Source organism: Bombina bombina, chromosome 7 (assembly GCF_027579735.1).
Source record: "Bombina bombina isolate aBomBom1 chromosome 7, aBomBom1.pri, whole genome shotgun sequence".
In the NCBI taxonomy this organism is placed as follows: Eukaryota; Metazoa; Chordata; class Amphibia; order Anura; family Bombinatoridae; genus Bombina; species Bombina bombina.
This window is the reverse complement of record NC_069505.1, coordinates 102,792,903-102,810,589: the sequence shown is the minus strand read 5'-3', so window position 1 is coordinate 102,810,589 and position 17,687 is coordinate 102,792,903. Positions and strand designations below refer to the sequence as shown.

The following is a 17,687-nucleotide window of genomic DNA, read 5'->3' as shown; positions in this document are numbered from 1 at the left end:
TTGTGTCAATATTACATTGTGTACTGATTTACATATTCCATGAAGCCAAATAAATATATTCACTATTTATAATATGGTTCCCCTTTTTTATTGCGTTTGAGGCTTCGTAGAATATTTCTATATAGCTGTTCTAAATGATAATATTATTATACTATTTCTTGAGAATGCTATACAAATACCGAGAAGGGTCCAACTGCAGAGTGGAGCTCCACTCTAGACAGGAAGCATGTGACCTCCACTCAAAGCTTTTTTTTTTTTTTTTTAATCAACTTTAATGTAACAAACAAGCTATAGACTGTGACAATGATTATGAAAACGAAACATTTTGTAGCTTTCTTGTTCATTCACAGTGTTTTATGCAGATTGTGATTTATAAGGTAACCACTGTGAATGAACATTAACCCCTTAGTGACCAGACCATTGTTACATTTTCTTACCCCTAAAGGGACACTAAACCCAACAATTTATTTCAGGATTCAAGTAGAGAATACAATTTTAAACAACACTCCTATTTACTTTTATTATTTAATTTGCTTCATTCTTCAGATATCCTTTGTTGAAGAAAAAGCAATGCACATGGGTGAGCCAATAACAGGAGGCATCAATGTGCAGCAACCAATCAGCAGCTACTGAGCCTATCTAGATATGCTTTTCAGCAAAGTATACCAAGAAAGTGAAGCAAATTAGATAATACAAGTAAATTAGAAAGTTGTTTAAAATTGCATGCTCTTTCTAAATCATGAAATAAAAAATTTGGGTTTCATGTCCCTTTAAGGACCAGGGCTATATTTTCCTCTTACTCATTTACTGTACCCACGCATATTATATACCGTTTTTCTCGCCACTAAATGGACTTTCTAAAGATACCATTATTTTCATCATATCTTATAATTTACTATAATTTTTTTTATAAAATATGAGGAAAAAATGAAAAAAAAACCACTTTTTCTTACTTTGACCCCCAAAATCTGTTACATATCTACAACCACCAAAAAACACAACCATGCTAAATAGTTTCTAAATTTTGTCCTGAGTTTAGAAATACCCAATGTTTACATGTTCTTTGCTTTTTTTGCAAGTTATAGGGCAATAAATACAAGTAGCACTTTGCTATTTCCAAACCACTTTTTTTCAAAATTAGCGCTAGTTACATTGTAACACTGATATCTGTCAGGAATCCCTGAATATCCCTTTACATGTATATATTTTTTTTAGAAGACACCCCAAAGTATTGATCTAGGCCCATTTTGGTATATTTCATGCCACCATTTCACCGCCAAATGCGATCAAATAAAAAAAAAATGTTTATTTTTTCACAAAATTTATTTTTCTCACAGAAATTATTTACAAACAACTTATGCAATTATGGCATAAATGGTTGTAAATGCTTCTCTGGGATCCCCTTTGTTCAGAAATAGCAGACTTATATGGCTTTGGCGTTGCTTTTTGTTAATTAGAAGGCTGCTAAATGCCACTGCGCACCACATGTGTTTTATGCCCAGCAGTGAAGGGGTTAATTAGGGAGCATGTAGGGAGCTTGTAGAGTTAATTTTAGCTTAAGTGTAGTGTAGTAGACAACCCAAAGTATTGATCTAGGCCCATCTTGGTATATTTCATTTCACCGCCAAATGCATAAAATACAAAAAAAATGTTCACTTTTTCACAAACTTTAGGTTTCTCACAGAAATTATTTACAAACGGCTTATGCAATTATGGCACAAATGGTTGCTTCTCTGGGATCCCCTTTGTTCAGAAATAGCAGACATTTATGGCTTTGGGATTGCTTTTTGGTAATTAGAAGGCCGCTAAATGCTGCTGCGCACCACACTTGTATTATGCCCAGCAGTGAAGGTGTTAATTCATTAGCTTGTAGGGAGCTTGTACGTTTAATTTTCACTTTAGTGTAGTAGACAACCCAAAGTATTGATCTAGGCCCATTTTGCTATATTTCATGCTACCATTTCACCGCCAAATGAAATCAAATAAAAAAAAATGTTTTACTTTTTCACAAACTTTGGGTTTATCACTGAACAAACAGCTTGTGAAATTATAGCACAAATGGTTGTAAATGCTTCTCTGGGATCTCCTTTGTTCAGACCCCCCCCCCCCCAAACAGCTCTCTAACCCCCCCCCCCCCTTCTACCTTTTAGCGTACATGTTATGTACTTTCAGCTGTCTGCCAGTAGCTAATATTTATTTGCTTTTATTTTTTTTATATACAGTAGATATATAAAATAAAATCTGTAGTGTATTTGCCCACCCTCATTCCCCTACCACTCTACCCTCTCCCAGTTTATTTTACTAATCTATTATCCCTCTCCCTCCTTCCAGCTTCCAACTTTTTCCGTAGTATAAGCGTTCCCACCCGCTCCCTACCGCCTTCTTCCTCCTACCTCCAGTGATGGGCCACCCACCTGCCTCCCTACTATTCTTCGCATGCCACCAACAATCGGCACCATCACTGGCCCTCTCTGCAACGGTTGCTTAGAAAATGATAATGCACTATGCCTCAATATTGAGGCATTTCTGCAATCTGTGTCCCTCTCTGTATTGTGCAGCGGTGGTGCCAATCGGTGGCGTGGGAGGGTAATTAGGGAGGCAGGTGGGAGCCCCATCGCTGGAGGGGCTGGAGAGGCTGGGACCACTGCGCTGCATAAAAAAATTAAGTAAAGATAGGGATAGAAGGATAGTGATAGATGGATAGAGATAAATGGATATAGAGATAGGGATAGAGATAGAGGAATAGAGATAGAGGGATAGATGGATAGGGATAGATGGACACAGCAATAGAGGGATATATGGATAGTGATAGAGATAGAGGGATTGGTGATAGATATAGACGGGAGCGGGTGATACCTCTGCGCTGCAGAAAATTAGATGTTGAAAGTGGCAGGGAGGGTGAAGGAGGGAGGGGGGATAAGAGAGAGGAGATCTGAGTGGATGGGGGGGTCAGATGGTAGGCAAAGGTTCTTGGAGGGAGAGGTGGGTAAATAAGGGAGTGGTTAGTAAGTTGGACACATTTTTGACCGTCTACACGGACTTTAACACTAGTATTGCAATAAACAGATAGCAAATGTGGAACAAATTTGGTTATGTTTTCAAAAAGTAACTGTTATTTTAAAAAGAGTTAAAATCCTTTGAGCCACTTATTTATTTGTGGATATATACACGGCATGAACCCCATCATAGGACAGACATGTTATCAGACTTGCCCAATGCTCTATATGGAAAACATTGGTGACAACCTTGCTACTTCATATATTTTACCTTTTATGAATAATAAACAGTTATTTTAAAAGGGTTAAAATCCTTTTGGGTCACTCATTTCTGTGATGATAAATACTCGGCATGAACTTCATCATAGAATAGACAAATATTTTCAGCATGGCCCAATGCAAACAATCTGGTGCCAACTTTGCCACTTCATATATTTTATCTTATCTTATCAAGTAAAGGTATTTAAAAAGGGTTAAAATCATTTGGCCCACTAATTTATGTGTGGATATATACAGGGCATGAACCCCATTATAGAATAGACATGTTATCAACCTGGCCCAACGCTTTTTATAGCAAAAACATTGCAGGCAACCTTGCCATTTCATATATTTTACCTTTTCTAAATAAGTAATTGGTATTTAAAAACTTTTAAAATCCTTTGGAACACTCATTAATGTGTGCTTATATACATGGCACAAGCCTCTCTATAGGATATACATGTTTTCAGCCTGTCACAATGCTTTTTATATCAAACAATCTGGTGCCAACCTTGCCACTTCATATATTTTACCTTTTCTGAATAAGTAACTGGTATTTTAAGTGTTAAAATCCTTTTGGTCACTTATTTCTGTGATGATATATACTCGGCATGAACATCTTCATAGAATATACATATTTTCAGCCGTGCCCAATGCTTTTTATAGCAATTTTTTTGTGCCAACCTGGCCACTTCATATATTTTACCTTTTCTGAATAAGTAACTGGTATTTAAACTGGTATTTAAAAAGGGTTGAAATCCGATGAGTCACTCATTTCTGTGTGCATATATACAGGGCATGAACCACTTCATATTTTTAAGTTCTAAGCCTGACCCAATGCTTTATATGGCAAACAAACTTGTGCCAACCTTGCCACTGAATATATTTTACCTTTTTTAAAAGTAACTTGTATTTAAAAAGGTTTAAAATTATTTGCGACACTCATTTCTGTGTGGATATATGTTCTAAGCCTGAACCAATGCTTTATATGGCAAACAAACTTGTGCCAAACTGGAGCTCCACTCAAGATAGGAAACATTTGACCTCCACTTAATATTTTTTTTTTTTTTTTTTAATGAAATTTAACGTAACAATCAATAGATACAATAATTCAGAAAACTAAATATTTTGCTTTCCTGTTCTTAATATTCATTGACAGTGGTTTATGCTGATTGCTATTAATAAGGTTAAATAAGCACATTCTTTACATTAACTTATGTTCTGTTAGGGCAAAAGTATAAGCAAAAGTAATGATTATTGTAAGTTATAAATACATCATCTCCGTAAATCACACCTGGCTGCCATCAGAGGGTTACAGGGGTGACTCCTGTCAGGGGCCAAATGGGCCAGGGTGCCCCATGAGGCAAGAACAACTATTATTTTCTTTAAACAATTTTGGCAGCCACCAGAGGGTACTACAGCAGAGTGCTACTGAGTGTGGTCAATTTTATTAAAATGAGTAAAGCATTAGCATTTGAGAGGATTTTTGAGTGTGCACTAAACCACTATGCGTAGTGAGACAGACTTGGCACTTAAAAGGATACTAAACACAATTTTTTTCATTCTAGATTCAGATAGAGCATGCAATTTTAAGCAGCTTTTTAATTTACTTCTATTATCAAATTTTCTTCGTTGTCTTCCTATATTTATCTGAAAAAGAAGAAATAAAAGCGTTTGAGCCGGCCCATGTTAGTTTGAGAACCTGGGTTACGCTTGCTTATTGGATGGCTAAATGCAGGCACCTATTAGCAAGCTCTATCCAGGGTACTGAACAAAAAATAGTCATGCTCCAAAGCTTTCATTCATAACTTTTCAAATAAAGATAGCAAGAGAACGAATAAAAAATTATAATAGGAATAAATTATAAAGCTGCTTAAAATTGCATGCTCTATCTGAAGCATGAAAGAAAAAATGTGGGTCCAGTAGCCCTTTAAGTTTGTACAGTGTGTGTCTGAGTCAGATGGCAGAGCACTTTCATTTGCAGAGGAGGTAGGACTTACATAGTAATTTTTTTTATTTCTTTGTGCAATTTTGGATTGTAACTTCAGTGTGGTAGTAGTATGGTGGGGCCAGGGGTCCATAAAAAACATTTATTTTTTAGCAATCTGCAGCAGTGTATTTATGATTATTTGACAATGCTGTAGAAATTCTATATTTAAAGCCATGCATAAAGGTTTCCTCCTTAATACACAAATGGTAGTTGCCCTTTTGAAAGATATTTTTTTTTGTAATATATACATTTTAACTACATTTCAGTTTACTGCCCCTTTATGCAAGGACTTTACAGATGCAAGGAGGCATTTTATCTATGATTTTTACATATGCATAAAAAGTTATACTTTCAAACTAAGATTTCTCAGTGTTTCAAATGATACAGGTTAACTTAACACTGTTCAGTTTACACTACAGCTGACTTAATTTTGAAATACATACAAACGAGCCTAAATCATGCATTTAACCATATCTAATGGAATGAGACCTAGTGCCACGGCTTATGGTTCCACCAAGACCATATAGAGTACAGCATTTTCAAAATCCATAAGTACAGCTGACAGATGGGAACATGTTTACACCATAATTGAAGTGTTGCTCTTGTTTGGGGGAAAAAACACAAACATATGTCAACCTTTTAAAAGTACTTTTCTTCATCTAACCATCTACCGATAACATTAATCTACAGTTTTGAATTCATAGAGTTTAATTTTTGTTTGCACATTTGCAAATCTGATTGTTTAAAAAGTGATCTCTTAATTTCTGCAATTTTTTTATCATGCATGTCACACACTGTTTTGTTGTTGGTCTCTCTGTGAGAGTGGGTGTATATGTCTTTGTGCATTATCTGTGTATGTCTGTGAGGGTGTGTGAGTATGTCTTTGTGCTTTTTCTTTTTGTGTCCCTGTGAGGGTGTGTGTATGTATGTTTTTGTGTATTTCCTCTTGATGCCTCTGTGAGGGTGGATGTGTATGACTTTTTTTTTTAATGTGGATGTCTCTTTGAGGGTGGGTGTGTGTATGTATGTATGTCTGCGTTTTCTGTGGATGTCTCTCTGAGGGTGTGTGAGTATGTCTGTGTGTTTTCTTTGGTTGTCTCTGTGAGGGTGTGTGTATGTACGTGCAGTTTCTGTGGGTGTCTCTCTGAGAGTGTATGTCTCTCTGTTTTCTCTGGATGCCTCAGTGAGGATGTGTGTGTGTCTCTATGTCTTTGTGTGTTTTATGTGTCTGTATGTTTATGGGTATATTATGTTAGTGGGTGACTTGTAACCGACACATGAGGGCATTTTGAAACTCATATGATTGTCTGTAATACAGCAAACAACACCCACAACTTCCTTTAACATGTTTCTTAGATAGACATATATGGACATTTTATGTTACTCCTCTAACTGCATTTCCTGTAGCCTCATGATGCGAGACTGCTATATAACTGCTGTGTATACTTACAGTAAACGGAACTAGTGAGAAACACTCTCTGTGCTTGTGTGCTTTCTTGCTGTTCCCCTGAGCTCTGGAGAATCGTGTTCAATCAAGGTCAGAAACCATTTGAACTTATAACCCTAACCTTATACTATGAAAGCAGAAGCAACAATAGGCTACTGCTATATATATATATATATATATATATATATATATATATACTGTTAACTATAATTATCTTGTACCTTCATACTTGTGGTAGTGTGTTATTAAAGCACTGACTCAGAAATGGTGTTAATTATCTTATTTCTTTATTATTATCAATAATTTAAACAGAAACACACCACCACCACTTGTCCATCAGTCATTTGTTGAACATGGCATTAACTTGGAGGCCCTGTTGGTCAAGACATGCCTGCAAAAACAACTCCATATCTTCTCTGTGCTGAAATACAAAGAGGAATGGCTCCTTTGCTTCTGGTTCTTCTCTTTGCATCACGTTATCTACGGCCTTCTGGCGGTCATCTTCATTCATTGACACATAACTTGGCATGGTTATGCGCCCACAGAACAGTGCCTCATTCTTGACAACCCATTGTATAGCAATGTGTAGATTTTTAATGATTGCTGGCTCCTGTGTCAAGCACATGGGAGGAAACTTAGTCATAGTCAGAATCAAAACTGTTATTTTCATAATAAATAAAAAATCATTTAAGGGACACTCAAGTCAAAAACAGACTTTTATAAATCAGAAAGAACATGCAGTTTCCAATTTACTTCCATTATAAAATCTGCTTCGTTCTCTTGTTATCCTTTGCTGAAGGAACAACATTGCACTACTGGCAGCAAGATGAACACATATAGGCCGCGTTCGGGCAGCGCTCAGGAGCTAGTGTAGGCGCTTCACTTCCAGCAATGACGTGGCGCTAGGTGACGTCACAAGCAAGGGAGCTTAGAGAAAACGATTGCATGCGCAAAGGGATCTGCTGCACAATAATGAACGTTTTTAAATAAGCTCCCTTGTAGCTGACTGTAAAAATGTTTAAATTGTGTCTCTCTTTATTAGTGGAGGATTATTTTTATTTAAGCTGTTTACACAACACCGTTGTTCGAGAATGGTTTCCCCTGCCTCTCGGCAAACATTGGAACTCTGACCCACCTTCATTCAGCTGTTCTCAGCTCAGCCCCTGTAGCTTATCCTGCCCCATTCAGCTAATAATACTACAGGTGCTGAGCTGAGAGCAGCTGAATGGAGGTGGGTCAGAGTTCCGATGTTTGCCGAGAGGCAGGGGAAACCAGAGACACTGGGGAAACAATTCTCAGCAGAACACGGATAAGCATGACAGCAGCATTTAGTACAGGGCTTACTTAACCTATCTCCAATTTGCCCTGTACTAAATGCTGCTGTCAGACTTATCCGCCTCACCTGTCCCTCCTCTGCTGCTTATAAAAACATGGCAGCCTCCACAGCAAAACGTGTGTGGAGGCTGCCATGTTGCCAAGCGTCTGAGCTTGCTCTGAAAAGTGACAGCTTTTCCAGCACGATGGAAGCGCTGGGACTTATGTCATCAGAGCACTCAAAAACGCCAGGCATCTCACTTGCAAATGTGAGGAAAACGCTACAAGCGAGTCCCAGTTTGCTTGGAGCCCTGCCCGAACGGAGCCATAGTCATCCAATCGCAAAAGACAAATGTGTGCAGGCAAAAATCAGCAGCTAGCTCCCACTAGTGTTGAATATGTGCGTATCCTCTTTCAGCAAGGGATAACAAGAGAACAAAGCACATTTAAAAATAGATGTGAATTTATAAGTGTCTTAAAATTACATGTTCTATCTGAATCATGCAAGTTAAATTTTGAATTTACTTTATCTCCTTAAGGACCGCAGTTGTAACAGATGAAAAAAAATTAAATAGTAAAAATAATAAAAATAAATAGTTATGTAGGGTTAAGGTTAGATCTAGGGGGAGGGTTAGATCTAGGCTTAGTGGTAGATCTAGGGGAAGGGTTAGATCTAGGGGGAGGGTTGGGGTTAAAAGGTCACTGAAGGAGAAAAAGGTTAATTGTAAAAATTGAAAATTGGGTATTTCAAAACTCAGGACAAAATGAAGAAACTGTTTAGCCATGTTGTTTTCTTGGGGGTTGTAGATGCGTAACAGATTTTGGGGGTAAAAGTAAAAAAAAAAAAAAAAAGTGTGGTTTTTAATATTTTTAATCATAATTTATAAAAATATTTATTAAAAATTATATGATATGATGAAAATAATGGTATCTGTAGAAAGTCAATCTTATGGCGAGAAAAACTGTATATAATATGTGTGGGTACAGTAAAGGAGTATATAATATGTGTGGGTACAGTAAAGGAGTATATAATATGTGTGTGTACAGTAATGAGTATATAATATGTGTGGGTACAGAAAAGGAGTATATAATATGTGTGTGTACAGTAAAGGAGTATATAATATGTGTGGGTACAGTAATGAGTATATAATATGTGTGTGTACAGTAAAGGAGTATATAATATGTGTGGGTACAGTAATGAGTATATAATATGTGTTAGTACAGTAATGAGTATATAATATGTGTGGGTACAGTAATGAGTATATAATATGTGTTAGTACAGTAATGAGTATATAATATGTGTGTGTACAGTAAAGGAGTATATAATATGTGTGGGTACAGTAAAGGAGTATATAATATGTGTGTGTACAGTAATGAGTATATAATATGTGTTGGTACAGTAATGAGTATATAATATGTGTGGGTACAGTAATGAGTATATAATATGTGTTAGTACAGTAATGAGTATATAATATGTGTGGGTACAGTAAAGGAGTATATAATATGTGTGTGTACAGTAAAGGAGTATATAATATGTGTGGGTACAGTAAAGGAGTATATAATATGTGTTAGTACAGTAATGAGTATATAATATGTGTGTGTACAGTAAAGGAGTATATAATATGTGTGGGTACAGTAAAGGAGTATATAATATGTGTGGGTACAGTAATGAGTATATAATATGTGTTAGTACAGTAATGAGTATATAATATGTGTGGGTACAGTAATGAGTATATAATATGTGTGTGTACAGTAAAGGAGTATATAATATGTGTGGGTACAGTAAAGGCGTAAGAGGAAAATTGCAGCTAAACACAAACACCGCAGCAATGTAAAAACAGCCTTGGTCGCCAACGCTAAAAAATTGGTACAACAGTCAGGTCATTAAGGGGTTAAATACGGTAAAAAAAAATTAAGTAAGAGGGAAATTACAGATAAACACAAACACAGCAGCAATGTAAAAAGAGCCTTGGTCGCTAACGCTAAAAAATTGGTACAACAGTCAGGTCACTAAGGGGTTAAATATGGTAAAAAAAAAAAAGAAAGCAGCAAACCTTCTCCTTGTTTAAAGAGAACTTCCCCGTGGAGGTTGTGGATGTCACATTTTTGTTGTGTAGAGTGGAGCTTTAAATAGTTCAATATTGTTAATTTAAAACAGTAGATAAAGAATTACTCCTGTGATTTCCTGAGATGATCTATTTATAACTTAATCATTAAATTTGCTTATACTTTGCCTTAACCTTATAAATGTCACTCGCCATAAACCAAAAGAAAGCAATTTCGTTTTCAGAATTGTGCCTATTGGTTGTTTGATACATTAAAGTTTATTTAAAAAAAAAAACGTTTTCTGAATGATTGTGCATATTGGTTGTTTGATACATTAAAGTTTTATTGAAATAGAAAAAAAATTGCAGTGGAGGTCACATGTTTCCTGTCTAGAGTGGAGCTCCACTCTGCAGATAGACTACTTTGCAAATACCAGCTATGGCCTAGATCCTGGTTTCTCAACAGCTGGGCCGTGGCCCAGTACCGGGCCCTGATAGCCCTGCTGGTGGGCCCTGACCTGTCATGCCCCCACTGCACACTCTTACCCTACTGCACACCAGGGGCAGACTGACCAATCAAGGCCCCAGGAAAACTGAAAAACACAGACTCAAATGTATTCAAATTTATGCAAATGAACATGGTAGCCTCTCTGTCCTAATCCCAAATGGCTCATCAATCTCCAGAGCCAGGACCCCCAACATTAAGGGCCAAAGAAAGGGCCCCCAACCTCCAGGGCCAGACCTCAACTCCATGGCCCTCACAGCAACAGACCCTCAGCAGGACCCCCCACACTCCAGACCCCCCACTAAACCCACACTGAACTGCTTAGTTACTGATAGGGCAAATCCCTGCTGCTATATATATATATATATATATATATATCTCTACCGGGCCCTGGACATGTCCAGCTAAAATTTAACGGGCCTTGAGGTCACTTTGGTTGAGAACTACTGGCCTAGATTACGAGTGGAGCTAGGGTTGCCACCTTTTGCCCAGAAATTTCCTGGACACTTTTTAACAGCTTGGGGCTTAGAACTGGCATAAGAAAAACTAATACTGGAAGCAAAAATGTGTGGCATTGTGGAGCCCCATTTGCCCAGAATCCTCTGCTTCAGTGGCTAGTTAGATATGGCTACTGTGGTAAAATGGTTGTAAGTTGATTAGTTTTTACTCATTAATAATGTTTAGTTTGGTTTAGTTTTAAAATGCATATATAGCAACATTAAATATTGACTAACAAGCAATAATCCACTTCATTACACATTTTAAAGGCACAGAACAAAAAGGTAAGTAAATAAATTAGTTTGAACCCATGAAAACTATGATATTAAGCTTACAAAATTATTTGGAGCCAATACTTTATAGCTTAAAGGGACAGCAATTAATTTAGTATAGGAATAAGGAAAAGGTAATAAAAGGTGCAGCGATGCAAGTTGGTACACAATATATAACAAGGCAATTGACTATCCTCATTGAAGACAGAGAAGAAGTATAAAATCAGAGCCCCATACACGTATTTTTGCTGCCGGTGAAGTGGGAGGAGAGTCCAACTAAACAGCGACACAGGCAGCCAAGTATTACTTACAGTTTCTCTGTGGCTGCCTGCACTGCTCTGCACGTGTTGGCTGAAGACCCACGAAGGTAAAAAATGGCCATGTTTCAGGCAGACACAGCCCGCCGCGCGGCCACCGCACCAGTCCAACACACACCTGCCTGCCTCAGTCTCTCTGCCGCTCTCAGAGTCAGACTCAGCCTGCAGCCGGAATCAGATGTGACGACTCCTCGACCCTCTTCCCCCTCCCACTGTCCCACCCACACCAAGCTATCTCCGTCTCACTCTCCCTGGCTGCAGGCGCAGCAGACTCACCCATTTGTAACCCCGGGCTAAGCGCTCCTCTGGCCAGCTAATGTTTTGTAAAGTCTGCTCACTGCTGCGCCAAGGGAGCGCTTAGCCCGGGGCATTTGAGGCTAGTTCTAGGACACGGGACACAGAGCCTCAGACCGGGACTGTCCCAGTGAAACCGGGGCGGGTGGCAACCCTAAGTGGAGCAGTGGTTTGCACTCACGTTAAAGCATTAAAACTGCTATAAGTATTTTTTTTCTCTCTGAGATTCATGCTTGTGTTATAAGTTGAAAGTAAAAAATTTGCTCTCTCATGTTCGTAACATCACAGTAAAAAATAGACTTTCAAAAGTTGCAAATGCAAAATCGCATTCCCCATAGACTTTAATGGAGCTGAAAAAGTTGAAAAAATACCTAGCACCCACAAGTTGCACAAACACGATCGCGGTTATTTAAAAGTGTAACATAAGATAATATTGCATCTTTCATAATCTAATGTTCCGCACATAGCAGAATATGTTTTATTTACTATTAAAGAGATATTTAAATGTATATCTGATGGATATTTGCAAAAATATATATTTATACATATATTTATATATATACACAAAGTCGGGAATAGCGCACTCCCGCTTGCCAAATTGTAGTACCAGGGTGCAAAAAAAGTCCATACGCAGATCCAATGATTGCACTCTCTAGATTTAAGACACAGCAAACTTTAATGCGTAGTTTGCTGTGTCTTAAATCCAGAGAGAGAAATCATTGGATCTGTGTATGTATATATATATATATATATATATATATATATATATATTTACACAGACATCCCAACTCTCCCTGAGTCTCCCTGATTGTAATAGCGGCTCCCTGATGCCAGCAAATGGAATGCAATCTCCCTGAAACTCCAAGTACCATGATCCAATGTGGCCCAAATCCAGAAAAGTGTTTCTTTAAAGGGATACTAAACCCAATTTTTTTCTTTCATGATTCAGATAGAGCATGAGATTTTAAGCACCTTTCTAATTTACTCCTATTAGCAATTTTTCTTTGTTCTCATGCTTTCTTGATTTGAAAAAGCAGTACTGTAAGCTTTAGAGCCGGACCATTTTTTGTTTACCACTTTGGTAGCACTTGCTGATTTGTGGCTAAATGTAACAAACCAATCAGAAGCCCTACCAAGGTGCTGAACTAAAAATGGGCTGGCTCCTAACCTTTTATTACTGCTTTTTCAAATCAAGATAACATGAGAACAAAGAAAAATTGATAATAAGAGTAAAATAGAAAGTTGCTTAAAAGGGCATGCTCTATCTGAATCATGAAAGAAAAAAATCTGGGGTTAGTATCCCTTTAAGGAATGCTTTTAGTTGCTGGGACGTTATAGAACCCTCAAAGCATGCATCAGTAACCAAAAAGCCCCAACTTATTCTGATAAAATAAAAACACAAATACTACCTTATTTACTGCACGTAATTAAACTTTGTATTATAAAATATTTAAGCATTCAACAAGCGTACGATCACGGGAAAATAGGTTTGTTGTATGTGGTTGTGCAATAAAGCTACTTTTTTTTAAATGTGACTTTAGTGAGACGCTACTTTAATGATAAGTCTCTATCTTATTTAGGGTTTCAAGGTGTCAAATATATAACTATATATAAAAGAGGGGGGGGGGGGTGGCGGCGCAGTAGCGGGTGATGAACCCACCTCCCTGAAATGAGTTTTTGAGGGGTGCACAGGTGGCTGTAATCACCCATAGAAAATACAAAACATGGAAGGGAACTGCACTCCAAGACCGGATCAGGTACACATCCTGTGACTCAGTAACATCCAGCCCTGGGTGCTAAATAGCACTCCAAAAAAGCTGTGATGTCACCAGAGCCACAGGCAGTTAACCCCAGTCCGGAATGGGTGCAAGAACCAAGGGAGATTACAAATAAAAAGTAATACAACACATAGAAACACCCAGCACTCACCAGCTAGCTCACAGCTAAGATAAAATCACAACTGGAAAGGTTAGTCACCGCATCTGGCCAAATGGGAAAGCTCAGGCACCACGTCAAGGTCCTTTCCTTAGCCTGAGTCCCTAACACAGGCACACCATCATGCGAGCTCACAAAGCTAAACAAACTGAGAACAAAGAAGGGGTGCACAGGTGGCTGTAATCACCCATAGAAAATACAAAACATGGAAGGGAACTGCACTCCAAGACCGGATCAGGTACACATCCTGTGACTCAGTAACATCCAGCCCTGGGTGCTAAATAGCACTCCAAAAAAGCTGTGATGTCACCAGAGCCACAGGCAGTTAACCCCAGTCCGGAATGGGTGCAAGAACCAAGGGAGATTACAAATAAAAAGTAATACAACACATAGAAACACCCAGCACTCACCAGCTAGCTCACAGCTAAGATAAAATCACAACTGGAAAGGTTAGTCACCGCATCTGGCCAAATGGGAAAGCTCAGGCACCACGTCAAGGTCCTTTCCTTAGCCTGAGTCCCTAACACAGGCACACCATCATGCGAGCTCACAAAGCTAAACAAACTGAGAACAAAGAAGGGGTGCACAGGTGGCTGTAATCACCCATAGAAAATACAAAACATGGAAGGGAACTGCACTCCAAGACCGGATCAGGTACACATCCTGTGACTCAGTAACATCCAGCCCTGGGTGCTAAATAGCACTCCAAAAAAGCTGTGATGTCACCAGAGCCACAGGCAGTTAACCCCAGTCCGGAATGGGTGCAAGAACCAAGGGAGATTACAAATAAAAAGTAATACAACACATAGAAACACCCAGCACTCACCAGCTAGCTCACAGCTAAGATATTCCGGACTGGGGTTAACTGCCTGTGGCTCTGGTGACATCACAGCTTTTTTGGAGTGCTATTTAGCGGAGTGCTATTTAGCACCCAGGGCTGGATGTTACTGAGTCACAGGATGTGTACCTGATCCGGTCTTGGAGTGCAGTTCCCTTCCATGTTTTATATTTTCTATGGGTGATTACAGCCACCTGTGCACCCCTTCTTTGTTCTCAGTTTGTTTAGCTTTGTGAGCTCGCATGATGGTGTGCCTGTGTTAGGGACTCAGGCTAAGGAAAGGACCTTGACGTGGTGCCTGAGCTTTCCCATTTGGCCAGATGCGGTGACTAACCTTTCCAGTTGTGATTTTATCTTAGCTGTGAGCTAGCTGGTGAGTGCTGGGTGTTTCTATGTGTTATATATATATATATATATATATATATATATATATATAATACCGTCCCTTGCACAGGATATACCCTCCTAAGGTCGTCTGCCTGGGTGCAGCAATGCAACAAATATCTCCAATAAAGAAACTGCACTCTCAGGTCTTTTTGTGAAATGGAGAACAAAAAAGCCTCTTTTTAATGTAACGTTTTCAGGGAGCATGTCCCTGTCATCAGCATAACATAGGTGTCAAAATCACTCATTAATATATCATAATACAAATTACATCAATACAAAATACCTGTGTACCCTCAGTGATCCAAAGTCCCGCCAAACAATCGTGTATGGAACGCTGTTTGCGTTCCATTCAATTGAAACCGGAAGTATCAACAATCACATGACTTCCGGTATATGTTATCAAAAATTACAAGTGAATTGTGTACTTCATTATTGTGAATAAACTCAAAACAGTGTTATTTTTCACAAATATCTAATATTTACTGTTACATGTGCCTTATTACTAAATATCTATTTACATGCTAATACCTAACTTTAGTTCAGATCGCTACCTTGCGAATCAGGCTTCTATCTCAGCCTTCTTTATACGTTATGTTACAACACATCTGTAATGTCTTATATACTACCCCTGTACACTGTGTATTATGTGGGCATTATTTAATGCTATGATTGACATTAGTGTCTGTGTTTTGTGATATATTGTGCGCTAGCTGCTTTCAAACCTAATGTTTATCCAAGTTGCCATATCAACGTCGGGTTGCCTAGTATTTGCAGCGTGTCATCTTCCGCTCAGAGCTGTCAAACTATTTCACTATGTTGTGCCGCGCCATGCCAGCTGTCTTAGTCTCCTGTTAGATACTAAAGCCCAATACACAGTATATTATATTAATTAGTGATACACTAATTACTATTGCCCTTACTGTGTCCAACCCTTATACTATTGCACAAAGTATGAACCAAAATTAGAGTTTTATCCATTTAGTCTAAGCACTTTCTTCATTCAAAAGATAAGAACTCTATAGAGAGAAAATTAAAATTAAAATCTAAAGAATAAAAGTAAATAAATTGCTACGTATTAGAAAATATACTATCTACATTTGAACATTTCAATCTAATGCTTTTACTTTAACCTTATATAGATATATAACATCTGACAAATGACTAGATGTTAATGTATGTCCTTATACTTTGACAGTTCTGGTCCTCTTAGTGACAATGCCACCCATATGACCAATTGTGGATGCATTCACTGTGTTCTTCAGTCATAGGGTTATTCTCTCTTCTGAATCCCTCTATATTGGGTATTCCGTCCCTCTTAACCTCTATATTCCTTAGGCTGCTATGAATTTCATTCCCTTCTTGCAATGTTCATATGATGTCCATATGTGTTATAAAATTCCTTTTGTTTTGGCTGCTGTATGCATAGGTTCAGGAGGGTAGTTATATTGGTAACCTGCCCGGTGTGTGACTTATACAATGAATGGTGGGGGTCACTTCCATGTCTCCCCTCATTCATATCAACGGAGTGTGAGAAGGATACTACCCCCCATGGGGTCTGTATCCCTATCCCCCCGTGATGTGGAGCACTGTACCTTAGTGGCATACCCTGGTATGTATCTCCAACCTATATCAGAGCCTTAAAATCTGGTGCCGAATTGAGTCCTCCTGGATGTATCGTTCCCAATCTATACATCCACTCTGCCTCTCTCCTGAGTAGGGCTTTGTTGCGGTCTCCTCCGCTCTCCAATTGGGGGATGTGATCTATTAAGATGTATCTTATGCTGGATACCTGGTGTAGCCTTTGTGCACAGTGTCTGGCTACAGGTTGGTCAGACTCCCCTGTATTGAGTGCCACACGTATAGCCCGCCTATGGTTGGCCATCCTTTCTCGTAGTGTGCCGGTGGTTTTCCCAATATAGAACCGGGCACACGGACAAAAGAGTAGGTAGATTACATGCGTTGTATTGCACGATAAAGAGTGCTTGATATAGTACACTTGATTGGTGTGTGGGTGATGGAATGTTTTGGTGGCTATTAAGCCATTGCAAGTGGTACAGCCTAGACATCGATATGATCCTTTAATGTTGATGTTGATTTTGTTTACATAGCATCTTTTGGGATCCGTTTTCCCTAAGAGGTCTCGGAGGTTAGTAGCTCTTTGGTAAGCTATCATCGGTGTAAGGTTGTGTGCAAACCTTAGTTTAGGATCTGATTGGACCACTGGCCAATGTCTCCTCAATATATTACCAGCTTCAGTAGTGCTGGGTGAGAAGGTAGTAGCCATAATGAGCCTATTTGATTGTTGGATTGTGTCTTCTTTATGTATGAGAGTCTCTTGTGTGTACAATAGTACTTCTTGTAGGATTTCTTCTATTATCCTTTTCTTGTACCCCCGCTGAAGGAACTTGTCCCTCATGTGTTGAAGCTGGGAGACCCCTGTAGGTTTACTGGAATTATTACGTATTACTCGTATCATTTGTGATTTAATAATCCCTTTGAGTAGGGCTGGTGGGTGGCAGCTATTTGCACATAGAATGGAGTTCCTATCAGTAGGTTTATGATAGAGTGTGGTCCCTAGTGTTCTATTTTGT

At 38.6% G+C, this 17,687-nt stretch overlaps 1 long non-coding RNA gene across 1 annotated transcript; it reads right to left on the bottom strand.

The window, feature by feature from the left end:
* Window positions 1–6,956: 6,956 nt before the first annotated feature.
* On the bottom strand, window positions 6,957–10,311 carry LOC128635778 (uncharacterized). The gene is made up of 2 exons (XR_008398584.1): window positions 10,060–10,311; window positions 6,957–7,301 (listed from the first exon to the last, which is right to left on the bottom strand). It is a non-coding gene; the product is annotated as an uncharacterized LOC128635778 (long non-coding RNA).
* Window positions 10,312–17,687: the final 7,376 nt, after the last annotated feature.